Source organism: Pleurodeles waltl, chromosome 1_1 (genome assembly GCF_031143425.1).
Source record: "Pleurodeles waltl isolate 20211129_DDA chromosome 1_1, aPleWal1.hap1.20221129, whole genome shotgun sequence".
Classification (NCBI taxonomy): Eukaryota; Metazoa; Chordata; class Amphibia; order Caudata; family Salamandridae; genus Pleurodeles; species Pleurodeles waltl.
The window spans coordinates 790,639,162-790,652,940 of NC_090436.1; the positions used below are offsets into that span (position 1 = coordinate 790,639,162).

Consider the following 13,779-nt stretch of genomic DNA (forward strand, 5'->3'; position numbering starts at 1 on the left):
TTTTTCTAGTCGCAAACTGACTAGAGAAATGTTTTGTACATCTGGCCCTAAGTTTCTTAGCATACTTGTTATGTGAATGTGTTGCAAGGGATAAGGATTGACAAAATAGCAAAGTAATAAAGTTATTTCTGCAACAGCATTGTGACAGGAAAAGAGCACCAAAAAGCAATTTATGGTTGGAGAGAAGATATTGCTTTCATCAGACTGCTGCCTAGATCGCGGGTATCCGAGAATGAGAGCCTCCCATTTAATTTGGTGAGTGTTGACTTATGTCATCTGCTGGGCAATCAGGATGTAGTGGCAACAGACATGTTTTTGACCAAGTGAGCCTCCGAGGCTGCTTTGAAGTCCCTTAAGATCTGAGCCATGATATCTACACTATCCTGTATATCTCTAATATATAAATTAGGACATCGTCTGCATACACTGATACTGCATGTGTCTCACTCTTGAGAGGTATGCCCCTGGTCTCCCAGACTGATGCAGGAGATGTACCACTTGCTCCATTGCCAGTGCCGAATGTAGTGGTGAAACTGAGCACCCCTGGCACATACCACACCCCAATGGAAATGCAGCAGAAATCAGTTGACCAGTTTTCACTCTGGCTGTCATGTCAGTGTATAGGAGTTTGACCATTCACAACGTCTTGCCACCAATGCCTGTCTGTGGAAGGACCATAAACATATACTCTCAGTTCAGCACACAAAAGCCATATGAAGGTCTAGGACCAAGCAGGCTAAGTGGAGCCAATGTGGCGAGGCCTCCTCGAGAATTCTATGTAGTCAGCATAAGTTGAGGGATGTAGATCTACCAGACATGAATCCATTTTGATTAGGGTGAACTAACTCAGCCATTTATCGTGTTGCTGGTATTTTGTTGAGAATTTTATAGTCACTTCCGATTACGGCTAAAGGGCTAAAGGAGGTGATGTCGAGGGGATCCCGTCCTGCTTTGGGTAGGGAGACCAACAGCACCTCACACATAGATTGTGGCAAGAGCCCAAAGACACGCACAGAAATATACAATTCAGCCAGTTTAAGGATCACGAGTTCTACATATGTTTTACAACACTGAATTGGTAGACCATCCAGACTTGGGGTTTTACATGTGGGTGAGTGGTGGATGGTGCACCTGAAGATATTCTCTGTTAACAAGCCATTTAAGCTCCTCTGTTCTGCTCTGCTGTTACTGCTAGTAATGGCAGTGGAAAGGACGTTGTCAGGTCTGCGTAGTCATGGGTCATGCGTGGGGCTGTATAGGGCTTGGTAGTGTATGCAGAATGCCCTGTGTATTGCTTCCTGGGAGCATGCAATGGTGTCAGGGTAGCATGAATGTCAGTCATTGGTGTAGTACATTATTCTCATTTAAGTAGCCATGCCAGCAGACGACTTGGCTCGTCTACTGCATGTATGTTGGCTGGATATGTTCTATAGTCTAAGCACCTCATTGACTTATGTAGGTGGGCATGACGTTACTGTGCCTCACGTAGGACGTCACTGGCAGCAACATCGTCCCTAGTGGCCCACTCCACAAAGCGCATTGAGCCCTTGAGTTGTTCCAACTTACAGTGTAGTGCACCCCTTACTCCTACAATTGCACTAATCCAATGACCCCTTACCACTGTCTTCTGTGTATCTCAATTTATCAGCAATGTAGAGGCAGTGTTACCGTTTTCAGTGATGTAATTTGTAAGGGTTTCACATGTGGTCACACAGAATGCTTGGTCTTCTAATGCCATGGCTGTCAGCCGCCAGGTGGGACCGGTGGAATGCAGCCTTGTGAGGTGGGTCACAATAGCAAGGGAGTGTGATCAGAGAGGGTCTTACCCAGGTACTCTGCATCAGTTACTAATAGTTGTGTGGCTAGGAGACCAAAAAAGCGCTATATTCAAACATGGAGGTTGTGCGAGAGGGTTTTAAAGTATTCCCTTGCGTCAGGATGTAGGGCTCTCCAGCTGTCAACTAGGGACCAGTGAGCAATCCATTGTGATAATTACTCTGCAATGCGGACTGTGGGTGAATAGGGGAGGGGAGGATGCGATCTACCCAGTGTGACATCAAGGATACAATTGAAATTGCCTTTGATTATCCAGGGGAGATGGGACTGGTAAGCTAGGTGGACCAAAAGATTTGATAAGTAGTGTGACTGGCTCGTGTTCAGTAGGTAAACACTGCCCAGTAATACCGCAGTACTGTCTAATACCCCCTCCATAAAGACCTACCGCCCTTCTAGTTCTGATTCCACAGTGATGGAGCTGAAGGGGACTGATGGTCAGATCCAGACAAGCTCCTCTCTAGCATAACAATAGTAGCCAGTGCTATAACATTAACGGTCCATTGCTTCTAGAGTCTGTGGTCTTCTCCCTTGGCAAGATGAGTTTCCTGCAAAAAAGCCATATGTGCCCCTCCCGCCTTCTTTTCGGGTAGAGGTGTGTAGAATGCCGCGTTCCTACAGTACTCATTTCATAGATGTTCTAAGTCACAAGTCTCAACTTACCAATTTTTTTAGGTGAGGGGGGACACAGGGCAGAGGAAAAGGAACAGCAGTGGCTTACAGCTGCGCCACCTTAGGATACCTAGTTTAGTGTGATAAGTATCAGACTCAACTACCAAAGTAACCCAACTCCCAAGCCCTGGGTGGCAGAGCAACATCTTGCTGCCCAAACATGAGAAAAACACATTCCTGTTGTGGAACCTATTAGTTTAGGCACTGCAAGCCATAGGGGGTCGCTGGGGGCGGGGCTCTAAAGGGTAAGCCAGGTCTGGAACCATACGATAAGGAGATGGAAAATGTGTGGGAGCACCTGAGACTACTTGTAAGTACTTACAGTTAGTGTACCTATGATCATGAGTATGCGCAAGAGGTTTCAGGGGAGGGCTCTAGAGCCCAGGAGAGACAGGGGGCACAGCATCACCCATACTGACCCCCCAATTCAGAGAGAAATTACATTGAGTATCTGTTTGGTTAAAAAAAACATAAAATTAGAGGATGTTCTCCCAGTATATTGTTGGGTGTTCACTCAAGTCTAGTGTTAGGTCACAAGCAGTAAGTTCGGTCAAATTATGTCCTCGGCTATCTGTGGCATTGTACAAGGAGGTATGACAGATGCCAGGCTTGTTCATGAAGTCCCTGATTCCTTATCAGAGGAGGCACATCATCCGACCCATCTGTAAAGCAAGTCACTGAAGGTAGAACCATAAGAGGCCGGTTTGCAGCAAGATCTATGTTTGAGCTGAGGGAATCTCGGTGTTTGAATGGGGTGGTACCTCTTTTTACGGTGACTGTTAAACCTAGTCCCAGGCATTAGTGGACTCTATCAAGAAGTATGATTTCTCATTTGCGGCTTGCGGCTATCAATTCATCCCAGACCTCTCCTCCTATTCCCAGCAGGGTGCCAACTCCACCGTCTCATCGCAATAGCAGGGAGGAGGGCAGGTCCTGCTGTATTATTGCGGGGTGGGACCCCCTCACCTCTAGCTGTACCATTAATACCTCTGCAGGAGCAGGCTTCACCTCCTGTGCTTGGAATTCGCTGTTTAGACGTTTCAGGGCTCCATTAAAAATATATATGCTGCTAGCGTGTCCTGATCCTCCCACCCACATGCAGCACCGCTGACCTGCTGCCATGTAGACCTACCCTTCGTAGTGCTAGTGGGGTGCACAAGTCCCTCTCTACCATCTCTGCGAACCTCCTGAGGCCTGGTAGCCGCAGTAATTTCGGTCCAGGCCTCCTGCACTTGCGGCTTGTCGCTGCTCCCTCATACCTCATAGTAGGTCTGAGTTCACAGGCTAATAGTCCTGCTGCCAGAGCACACAACAATAGGGAAAGTGGACACCCCATGTCTTGCTTCTTTCAAATTCCCATTCCAACTAAATCATGTGACATATACCCTAAAGTACAGCAGTTTATTTTGTTTCAAGAGCATGCTACTAAGCTCTCAGACATGGATTTAGGTACAATTCCTTGTGTACCTGCCACCAAGTACAACATCAATGACTAGACCTCGAAAAATCATTAAAATGTCACTAAAGCTACAGGTCTAGTGACTTGAATAATCTATTCGAACTAACTGAAATGTACTTGACCCGTAAAGTGGTCTCAAATTGTGTAATCCTAGGTAAATATTTTATTTTACAGGGGCACCATTATTCTTTATTATCACATATAAGAGAGCAACTACAAATATGCAAGCTCAGCATTTCTGCTGAACAAAACACTTTTTGATTAAATAAACTAAACATTTGCGCCATGTATAATTAACCAGTGCCAGCCAGGCCCTCATGTGGCCCTTAGGAAAGGTTTTTCCCTTGTGGGGGGGTAGGTGTGCTCCCCAGGAAGTCCTAAGTTGCCAGGCAGTGGTCCAGCCTGAGGGTGGTGACTCTGGGTTGGATGGTCAGGTTCAGGGGGTAAGCTCTGACCTGATTGGGGGAGGAGGGTAGGTGTGCTCCCCAGGAAGTCCTGGATCGCCAGGCAATGGTCCAGTCTGAGGGTACAGACCCTACACTGGAGGATCAGGTGCAGAGGGTAAACTCTGACCTGATTTGGGGGGGGGGGGGGGGGGGGCTGTTGGCCCAATCAACCCCCCCTCTCCCCCCCCCCAGGTGTGACTTCTAGCTATGGGTACCCTCCAGGGTGGGGGGGGGGGGGGAGGGCAGGACCATGGGAGTAGGGACAGGGGAGGGGGGAGACTCACCCCTGACCCCAGTTCAATCTAAGGGCTCAGGCCCTGGATAGAAGGGCCAGGTTCAAGGTGTCCCTCCTGACCTGGAGGGAGGGGCTACTGCTAACAGTGCCCCTACCATTTTGGATTCTGGGGGGCACTCCTAATGGGAGGTGCAGGACCACAGAAAGGAGGGGAGGGGAACCTAACCTTTGACCCTGGTCAAGCCTGAGAGTACAGAGCCCAGGTTTGAAAAACCAGTTACAGGTTAACATCCCTACACAGGTGGGAGAATTGCACAGGACTGCTTCTTTAAGCACAGTGACAATTCTGGATTCTTGGGGGAGGGGGGGGGGTCACTCCTAGTGGGGGGGTGGGGAGTGCAGGACCCCAGAAGGTGGGGTAGGTGGAGGGAAGCCTCAACCCTGACCCTGGTCCAACCTGAAGGTACAGACACCAGGTTGGAAGACCAGTTGCAGGTTAACATCCCTGCACTTGTGGGAGAATTGTACCGGACTGCTTCTACAAGCAGCCTGACAATTCTGTACTCTGGGGGTGCCGCTCCTAGCGGGAGGGTACAGAGCCCCAGAGGGGAGAACCAGAGTCAGACTACCAGCCCTGACCTGGTGGAAGGGAGATTGGTAGAAGGGTGCCAGGCACCTAGGGCTACTGCCCCCACTCCCCACAGTCACAATGGTTGGAGAGCAGTGAAAGGCCTGGTGCCTGGCTCTCATCCCTGACCGCTGTCAGTGGCCACTGTGGCTTGCTGTCCTGGTGGACAGAGTGTGTCTGGGGCCTGGCCTGGACAAGAAAGGAAGGATCTCACAAACACTTGATACGTTTCTTTGAAGTTTGCCAACTTCAAAGGCAGAAAGTGATATAAGAAGACCCAAAACCGCAGACTTTTAGAATCTCTCTGGAATCAAGAGGAACCTTTATGTTGGATTTTTATTATATTTGGTCATGTTTTATATAGATAAATATTGGCTCTTGTTCTAAAACAGGTGTGGTGTCCTTTTGTAGTGTTTTCATTTATTACTGTGTATTAAGTGCAAATGCTGACTGCTCGTGCCAAGCGGGTGAGCAGGGGTTATCTGAGCAAGTATCTCCCTTATCCTGACTAGAGTGAGGGTCCCTACTTGGACAGGGTGCAAACCGACTGCCAACTAGAGACACCATTTCTAACACTGTCCCTGCCGCTTGGAGGTCCAAGCCCACCATGAGAACATACTTACTTTGCCTCGTCAGGTCACAGGATCTTGCATGAGCAAGCCTAGGCCTCGGTGCACATGCCACATTAGAGTCATGCAGGGCCATCTACAAGCCAGGATACCAGTTTCACAGTCAAGCCCCCCAGGCAGGAGTACACAACCATTAACCACTAAGGAGACATTTCCGTCCCAAAAATGTCTTATATACTTCTGCTTGTACCCCATCACACCCCGGTGTCTTGCTATTCAGGTTGTCAGTTCCTGTCTTAATTTCTTCAATTCCTGTGGCCCTTACGAGTTCCTCCCTCTGCTCCTTCATAATTGCAGGGATATTAGGGGTCTGTTGTTTACCTCACACATCTTATTCATCCATTTCACGTGGACCTTTATACAGCCCCTGCAAATCCTGATTTAATGCTACATTTATGTCTTCTTGTGCATATTTTATCCTGTCATCATTGACGCTAATAGACCCTGCACGTGTTTCTAAGCTCTAGCACAAGTTGATTAATTGGGGTTCCCACTGTGTTATTCCTCTTTAATCTTGACTTTCATGTTTGGTTATATGTTTTGCCAGCCTCTTACATGTGGATGTCTAGAAGCATACACTCAAGGGTAAACTTATACTGCAATCTACATAATCCAACACCTTTTATGACTTCTCCCTCACGTAACTAGCAGGTGGCGGGCACTGCAACTATGCGTACCAGCTTTCCATACACATCGGCCTGTCATGAAAAGATCCCAGTTTCATTATTCAATATAATTTTGGTATAGCTAGCCGATCTGGGGAAGTCATGAACTAGGTATACCTCCATTTGCCTTAATTTTATTTACAATGCGGCCTTTTGTAACAGCACCTGCTTCTTTGGAATGATATCTTAGTGGAGTGTTTTGCCGTTTGTGTTGAACAAGCAGAAACCACTCCCCATTTTTTGGCTCGTTATGTGCCTGCTGAAAAGATCGTTTTAGTGTGTGGAACGGTGGACAGTGTAGACACTGCACAATGCAATTCATAAAGCACATAATATTGTACAAAAGTATGTATTGGACCGCTTTTAATTGAGCAACAAGCATGGCTCTCAACTGGTCACAAGTGTGTGTTGGTGAGCGTTATATTTCACCCCCCGTATCCTATGCCACTGACATAAAAACTCAATTTCAGCATTCCACCGACAAGCACCATTTTCACCATAGCTCTGAGGTAACTGGGTACTTCTAAATGCTTGGTGGTAATCCCACTCATTCCTAACAGTCCTCAATCGAATGTGGACAGTAAAACCCCTCTGTGAGCCTTTGGGTTCTCGTTGCTGCCCTCTTTTAACAATACTGGGAAACGGCAACAAACTGAAGGGAGGGTGAATACGGCTCTCTAGTGTAAATAATGTCCATAGGAGCGTATCTACAGCCCAGGTAGATCACAACTTCCACAGCAATGCAAGCACCCTGTAGTTATCCTATTTTAAAGAGGATATCTGATTTTATGCTCCAGATTTTGTACTGAAAAGTCAGCAGTGTGGTGTTTCGCATTTAAGAGTGTCCTAAAGCATGGCAGAGCTTGCAGTACATGGCGAGGAAGCGGGGTTGTTTAATAACCTTACCTTCTGGGCACGGTTAAAGCCACAGTGCATCTTTCTTTCACCCACCAGAGCTGGCTTGGTGCAGGACTTGGGAACGAACATCTGACATTGCTAAATCTGCTGGTTGAAAGTATGAAAAATCGTAGTTTCTCGAAGCACAGAGGGGAGAACCAGTGTCAGACTACCAGCCCTGACCTGGTGGAAGGGAGAGTGGTAAAAGGGTGCCAGGCACCTAGGGCTACTGCCCCCACTCCCCACAGTCACAATGGTTGGAGAGCAGTGAAAGGCCTAGTGCCTGGCTCTCATCCCTGACAGCTGTCAGTGGCCACTGTGGCTTTCTGTCCATTACATCTGCTTGTTGAAAGTATGAAAAATCTTAGTTTCTCGAAGCACTTTATGCTGGGAAGATTAGCTTGTGTTTATTTGCTCGCAGCTTTCATAGGCTGGATAATAATGAAACAACCTTTTCCACTCTCCAACTGGACTGGGTGTACACACCCTCGTCCATAAGGGAACGAGCCATACGAATCAGAGAACCAATTTTGTCCCAGCTGAGTATGCTCTAAAGTGAATTTAAGATAATAAAGAAGTGACCCAAACACACTACAAACAAATATCATGCTAACACATACCTGTCAACTCACCCACATTTAGCAGGTGTTATCCTCTTTTTACTTCTGCTCAGCCGCATCACAGACAAACTGCCTTCATAGACTTTAATGAGTCACCTGTTTTTCTAATACCTATCACTCTCCCAAAAAAAATATTCATTTTCCAGTCAACTATATGAGATCACCCTGTTAAATCCCTTACCTCACCCACATTTTTTTTAGTAAAGAGGTGATAGCTATACTAACATCTTCAAACTCAATGGCTAAAATAAGTGAAATGGAGGTGACAAATAGGGTTTAGGTAAGTGATAACAGAGAGCTGTGCACCTTCCATAATATCAAATATCGTAAGCAGTCAGGCTTGGCTTAGGCACGGGTTTATGCAGCTTCAGGCCCCTGACATTATGGTTACTATTATAGTGCTTACTATACCAAAACTCCACCCCTGTCCCCCACAGATAACCAGGAGAAGGGGACCTAACACAAGTTGGAAACAGTAAAACAGTATTCATTGCAACTGCTGCAGGAGTTTTTTTTTAAAAGAAAGAGGCATTTACATATTAGGAAGGCTCCTTATTTTTCTCACACAAAATGTTAATTGTTGTTTTTAAGTTTTGCCAGAGCAGGTTGGAAAAGTCCTATTGCGAACTTAATGTGGGCTTACAGCCCGCCCTTTGTTTACCTTTAGTAGGCTTTATTATCACCCTCATTTGCTTGCCTCTTACTCAATGGCTTGCCTTCCTCTTATGTTGATCCTTCTCCTGGAACATAGCCTCTTTACAATCATTTTGATTGGTTAACTTTTATCCTTCCACTACTCACATTTGAAAAAGTATTATTTTTTCCATTCAAAACTACATGACAGTGCATGCGTTTTCGCTCTCTCTCCCAAAAGTACTGCTTCCCCATATTGCATGAAAGCACAAGCCTTGGCACACACAAGCTTTTATGGCTTATGGGGAAAGACAAGCCATCTGCTGCACTCAGATGGCATCCGAGGCAGAAAGTGTATTAGGCATGACACTTTCCCCATACCTGCCAAGTTTTCTGATTGCTTATGTGTGATAGCTCCTTATTTAAAATGTGTTTCTATGTGACATTTCAATGACTATTTGAGTAGCACTTCATCACAAGTATGACATAGCAGCCATATAATGAGATCCATTTCCTAAATTAGTCTATTTTATGTGACGTGATACTTTAGAAACATCCTTAATATAGCATTATGTTGCTTGGTCTCACGTGGCAGTTGGAGCAAAAAATTACATAGCAAAGAGTTGGCTTTTGCCTTGCAGGGGTATTACTTCATGGCAAGCCAGGATCACAATACTCTGTGGTTAGACGCCAAATGTCCCTCTTCATGTGTGATATCTTCAGCCAGTGGTGGAGTTTTAGGCAACAGTACACCGCACTGTGGATCTTGTAGTTTTGATTTTCATACGGGCTAGAAAGTGATAACTTGTTAAACGTGAGTCACACATATCTCAGCATAAGTAATAATAATAAAACCAACCGTGGTAACAGAATGTCAAAAGGTATGGCAGCCGAGAATACTTTTCAAAAGCAGCCCTTTGACACTAAAGCAGAGCTGCATCGCTATCTATAATAATTAGGATGCTTATTTTATTTAGGGGAAATGTTCTAATCGTAATTGTGCACATTTTTTGTTCTTGGTAGGGTCAATGCTAAGAAGCTTAGCCTAGATAGTGTTAGCCCATGTGCACCAGTCAGCTTTTTGTTTTACTGTGACCATGGTTGAGGGCACCTGAGCTGCCCTTGCTGGAGTGGCACACAGTTTGGCCACAGAAGCTGGCCCTCACTGAGGACTTGCAGTGAGTTTCCCTAATTTTACATTTGGTGTGTGGTAGGAGCTTGCCCCACTCCACAGTCAATGCCTTCTCAAACAGTGGTGAGGCTGGATGCCAGGTTAAAGTCTCACCAACTGTGTTTAAAATGCCAAGGAACTAAATTATCTAGGATAAAAACATTTTTATTTTGTATTACAATCTCTCTTCGAAAAAAATACATACACATCTACATTAGACCAGTTCTTGCAGTCAGGCTTTCTAGGAAAAAAACGTGCCGCCCCACCTCATGTGGTTGGCACAAGGGCCAAAAAGGACTAGCTTTAATTTATTTATTGAAAAGTGTGTGGGTAAACATTATATTTCACCATTCGGCGTCTTTGACTACCTATTCTTGAAGACAATAAGGATTTGGTTTCTATACCAGTGCATGTTCAGTCTCAGGCTCCTTAAGAAACAGGAGTCCCAGGAGACTGAGGCCGGGCAGTGTGGGGTTTGCTGTGTCCAAGAAGCTGAGCGGTAGACACTCATACAGGTCAGTTTAGGATCAGTGGTTTCACACCTCAGTAAACAAGCTAGCAATATAAAAAGGACAATGTACGTATTGTTGTGATTTTGATGGCTTCTTCGAAACGTTACTCTTTATGTGATGAGATAATGTACAACTATTTCAAGTGACATACGACTAGATTAGTTACTGAAGGTCCACAATATTATTTTATTCTTCGACCGAACAAAAGCATCAATGATTACAAACAACCAAAAATGGCCAACACGTGTTTTGCGACTACTACAAGGTAATGTGACACTTCATCGGGGCCTGAGATTTATCATAATGAATAATAAAAAGGGCACTGACAAGCCACATGTCATAACAAAATGGAAACAAAATACTAAAATTGTTAAGAAAGAACAAGCAAAAGACAGAAGAAAAAAGCAGAAACAGAAAATAAAGACATTAGTGTCAATACATCATGCCATCTTTTAATTTAGAACCATCAATCCAGAATGTATTCGAAAATGTGTTTACGACATATGAATCGTCCTGTGATGATAGAGAAAAGTTATCTATTCTGTGTGAACACTGATTTCTGTTACTGCTTGACAATGAACTGACTAAATATACCGAAGAGAACCCCGAGGTCACATTTAGCGAGGTAAGTCATTTAAAGATATTTTGAGTCTGAGTGACAGTAAATTATTCAAAATCTATTACACACACAGTATTTATATTGATTTGCCAGGCTTTTTTAGGTGCAGCAATTGCGGAAAGACTTTAAACAGTTAATTCAAAGTACAGTTTTGAGATACCATAAAATACGTGGTTGTTTTTTCTCCAGTACTTTAAAATGCGTTTTTACTTATCTTAAACAATATTATACATACAAACATTTGCAAAGTCAACAGCTTTGTCGCATTACAAAAGAGAGACGTTATTGATTTGACAGTGCTTGTTAATTTACTTTCTAACTCCTGCAATACTTCTCTTCCTAATGCTAGTCTTTCGCGCTATCTTCCTCCCGTTCCCCACGTGCTAATTAATTAAGCAATCAGTCGCTATACCCAAATCAAAGACCTGAAGCACGACTACAAGATGCCCAATTAAAAAAAAAAAGTAAGTAGCCTTTAAGCAAGGAAAGTCTCTCTTTTGCCCTCTGATTCGGAACAACGTCCTGCTGAAAGCAATATTCGTATTTGCTAGAAAATGTTCCAATGCGGCTCCCACGCAGGTGCATAAGTACAATACAATGATGCATAACAGACTCCAGAAAAAAAGGTAACTGAAGGAAGCTCTTTAGAATGCGACTAACACTGTTCAGTACCTTTCGCAAACTCCCGCGCACCGTTCTAGCGTCCTGCTGACGTACAAAATCTGTGACAACGCAATGCTATAGTCGATGGGTTTCTTCCAGTACAAGATGGCTTCTATTTGGTGGTGTCTTCCCATTCTAGTGATTCCCGTGCGAACTAGAGAAAGAGAAAAGGGTACAGTTAGGGTTGTAAACTGAAAGGATTTATGGCGGCCATATTTAAATCGGATTTTTGTGTCGTATTGCTGTGGTCTCTTATTTAAAAAAAGGGAACGGTAGTATTAATGTATGAGGACTTTTCTAAACAGGTGACTAACTATGGCAACAAATCTAATAGTTATATTCTCCCAGTTCTCTTTGATAGCTGGGTATTGTAAGAAACGTAATCCCAAAATTTTACTAAAGGGCGTGGCATAGTCGTAACTTGCATTTGAATGCTTTACCTTAGGGAAAACTGCGCATAGCTGGCATGTTTTCCAGGTCCATGCATGATGATGTTATACGCCAGTTTAAACTTTATTTTACTTCGAATTCTGGGAGCTGTAGTCCTGTTTTTGATGGTATAAACAGGACCGTACTACTCTGATAGTGACTGGTAAATTCAACTATACAGACCAAGATGCTTATGATTCGGCACCAGTACACAAAAGAGAGGGAAAAATTGTTAAAATTGGTTATTCATCACACAATCTACATCGTAATTTTAATCAGTTAAACAAGGATGAAGACCAAGGTTAAAATAAAAAAAAAATTGAAAGTCAAATTGAGATATAATGCTCAATAACTTTAAAAAAACAGATAAATCTCAGAGGACTCTAGATATTATAGGACCTCTAAGCTCGGGTCGACATGTTTCGCGTCTAGCGGTCCAGCCGTATCCATTGACGCTTCATCAGGACCAAACACATACGAAAATTAAGTCACCTATTCATCAAAAAAGAAAAACCTCAAATTAGGGTAGATAACACCGGTCACTTACATTTAAGTAAACTGGTTAGGTCAGGCAAGTTAGCTACTGCTTGGCAGTAAGGGTATTTTTGCCCAAAATATCTACGAGCGATATTGGCAGCGCATCAGAAGACCACTTGATTGATTTTGGCCCTGTGTTGTGACAGATCAGTGGGTGGGCTGCCCTTTATAACTGCAGGGTGTTTTGTCTGTCGTCAACCGAGTCCTCTTATTCACATCATGCAGTCCACTCAGGATAATGATCTTTTTCCCACTATGTCCCCTGGGGAGGGCCCTTCACACCGCACACTACCCCATGGGGTAGATATTTTGCTCTCGCAGGCTATTGCCCAGGACCTGGCCCCTGTTAAAGAAAGTGTGGCGCAACTTGCTGAGAAGGTTTCTAAGGGGGCTGGCATGAGTGGTGAGACGGGAGCATGACCTTCGTCCAAGGTGGTCATAACTCCAAAGAAATCGTGCAAGCGCGACTCGGGGCACCTGGACAGCCTCCAGCGCCTCACGGAGGTTTGTTCCAAGAGTGCGCACGCGCCTAAGCGCTTACCCTACCTGGAGGGTTCGCTACCTGGACTGACAGGTGACTTGGGGCACCACTTATTGGACCCCGAGAGGGGGTCTCCTAAACGGGTGGAGCAGGACTCGGAGGGGGGTTCTTCCTCTGCGGAGGACCAGGACTCCGGTCACCCCTGGCTTCCAGGGGCAACCGCGCCAGGCCCGCTGGAGACCAAAGACTCCAGCTCAGACATGTTCGAACCCGAGGGCATTTACCACCCCAGGTCCTCGGATTGGCGACCGGAGCAAAAGATGGCAGAATATGTAGCCAGTAACATCAGTCAACCTCTGGACAAGGAGGTTAGGGCCCGTCTTAAGGCTGAATGCCTGCGTCCTACCTTACCGGATAAGGTGTCGGCCACTCCGGACATCGATCCAAATATGTGCACTTTTTTGCCAAATGCACCAAGGACCCTAAGAAGGGCATTGACCAGTCTTTGAGGGCTTGCCAGGACAAGCTTCTAGATGTGTTAGAACCCCTAACATAAATTATTCAACTGGCCGAACACGCACACGCACTGATGCTCTTCTGCCCACAGATGTTGTGGCTGGGTGGGCCCAGAGGGCAGTTTGTCTTTTGGG

The 13,779-nt window shown here is 45.1% G+C and overlaps 1 protein-coding gene across 11 annotated transcripts in view; it reads right to left on the reverse strand.

The window, feature by feature from the left end:
- The window catches only part of AOPEP (aminopeptidase O (putative)), a 1,364,679-nt gene extending 1,352,900 nt beyond the window's left edge, over window positions 1–11,779 (reverse strand). For 7 of the 11 annotated variants that reach the window (XM_069228042.1, XM_069228023.1, XM_069228053.1 and 4 more), the window contains exon 1: window positions 11,692–11,771. The gene's annotated coding sequence lies outside the window, so the exon portion shown is untranslated. Of the gene's footprint in view, window positions 1–11,691 lie in introns of all 11 variants that reach the window. The other 4 variants (XM_069228080.1, XM_069228005.1, XM_069228071.1 and 1 more) reach the window with 2 other exon arrangements.
- Between the last annotated feature and the right edge of the window lie 2,000 nt (window positions 11,780–13,779).